General features: G+C 38.8%; 1 non-coding gene across 1 annotated transcript; it reads left to right on the top strand.

Annotated features, from left to right (window-relative positions):
- Positions 1-1,869: 1,869 nt before the first annotated feature.
- Positions 1,870-1,976, top strand: LOC129298925 (small nucleolar RNA R71). The gene has a single exon (XR_008590447.1). It is a non-coding gene; the product is annotated as a small nucleolar RNA R71 (small nucleolar RNA).
- Positions 1,977-2,187: the final 211 nt, after the last annotated feature.

The raw sequence follows: 2,187 nt of genomic DNA, 5'->3' as shown, positions 1-2,187 counted from the left end.
ATGATCCTCTCCACATTTCAAAATCAAACTACCTTTTTCCATGTCAATCAATGTACGGGCAGTCCTCATAAATGGCCTTCCTAAAATCAAAATATCATCCCCACTCCCTTCTTTTGACATATCAAGCACATAGAAATCCACAGGAAATAATAGACCTTTAACACAAACCAACAAGTCTTCTACTACTCCATGTGGTCTTCTAACACTTCTATCCGCTAATTGGCATATCATAGGTGTCTTATGCATGCAATCAAGACTCAAGGCATGATAAATTGAAAGAGGCATAACATTAATGGCTGCACCTAAGTCTATCAATGCATGAGAAAAATGTGTGTTGCCAATCTTGCATGGAATTGTGAAGGAACCAGGGTCCTCACATTTTATAGGGAGTTGAGGCTTCATGATAGCACTCACAGATGAGGGTAATTGTACCCTTGCATTAGGCCTAAATTTTCTTTTATTTGTACAACAATCTTTCAAAAATTTGGCATACTTAGGAAAGTTCTTAACTACATCCATCAAGGGTACATTAACATGAATCTTATGGAAGAAATCATATACCTCTTGATCAAATTGTCCTTTCACTTGCTTAGGGACCACTTGTGCTTGTGGAAAAGGAAGCTTCTTCATAATCTCTTGACTTTGCTTTCCTTCTTCCTTCCTTGAACTCTCCTTTCTTGTTTCACTTTGCTTGGCCTCTCCCTCTTTTTCCTTACTAAACAACTCGGCCATAGTCCCCTTTTCCACCTTAGATGGTGGTTGCTCACATATGATCTCCTCAATGTTTTCATCCTCATCATCTCTACAAAAAGATGCATCATTAGGAGCAAAAGAAGAACTAGAAACATTAACATCAATTGAAGAATTTAAAGAGGGCTTCTCGGCCTTCCCTTGTCTTTTGTCTTCTTGTACTCTTTCTCCCAACTCCTTGCCACTCCTCAATGTGATAGCATTAAGATTAGCTTTAGGATTAGCAACGGTGTTGGATGGTAATGTAGAGGCTTGAGCATTGGCTGCACTTAATTGGTTAGCAAGCATATTCATTTGAGAAGTAAGGGCATCAATTTTAGAGTTCATGTTCTCACACTTGTTACCCATACTCTCTACCTTGTTCCCTAAGCCATCATACATGTTTTTATACAAGGAGTTCATTTCAATCAACTGCTTACGTAACACATTCACATCATTAGAAGAGTTTGAATTAGAAGAACTCTCAATTGGAACAAGCCTCCTATCACTATAAGAATTAGATGAAGGTGCAAGAGAATTACCACTTGGATTGTAGCTTTGAGAAGAGCTACCTTGAGACAAATGAGGTGGAGGGTCACGGCCAAAGGTGTTTTGATAGGATCCTCTTTGTTGATTGTCTTGTAAAGCCACATTTGGATTTGAATAGGAGAAATTAGGATGGTCTCTCCATGAAGGGTTGTAAGTATTAGAATAAGCTCCTTGCCCTTGCCTCCCACCATAGGATTGTTTTCCATTGTAGATAGCATTTACTTGTTCAAACTTAATAGGACAATTGCTTTCTACATGCATAGGTGAGTCACAAAAAGTACAAGAATAAGGGACAAGTGCTTGAGAAGTACTTACATTGCTCACTTGAGATATTTGTGGAGCCAACATTCTCCCAATCTTGGCAGCTAGCAAGTCCACATATGAATCATTAAGAATTGAGAACCTACCATATTCACATTTCTCTTTTCCCTTGTAGAGTATTGAGCACCACTTGAAGCCATCTTGTCAATTAGTTCCCAAGCCTTTAAGGAAGTGAGGTCAATCAAGCATCCACCACTAGCGGCATCAATGTTAACTTTGTCTCTTGGAATCAAGCCCTCATAGAAATATTGGACTAAATTCTCACTAGAAATTTGATGGTGTGGGCATTTAGCCAAAAGGCCTTGGAATCTAGTCCAATACTCATAGAGACTCTCATCCTCTCCTTGTTGGACCCCATAGATTTGCTTCCTCAAATTGGTGACCTTGGAATTTGGAAAGAATTTATCTAAGAAGAGTCTTCTTAGCTCGGCCCATGTGCTTACTTTCACATAAGAAGGGTAGTTGAAATACCACTCCTTTGCTAAACCTTCAAGAAAAATACAAAAGCCTTAGCTTGAACATCATCAACATTTACATGCATAGGCTTCATAGTATCACAAACCAATAGGAGAGTATGCAAAAACCTAT

Source organism: Prosopis cineraria, unplaced genomic scaffold (assembly GCF_029017545.1).
Source record: "Prosopis cineraria cultivar Desert tree isolate PC_DT_omini unplaced genomic scaffold, ASM2901754v1 PC964, whole genome shotgun sequence".
NCBI lineage: Eukaryota > Viridiplantae > Streptophyta > Magnoliopsida > Fabales > Fabaceae > Prosopis > Prosopis cineraria.
Note: the sequence above shows the minus strand (reverse complement) of the source record. Positions and strands in the feature narration are given on the sequence as shown.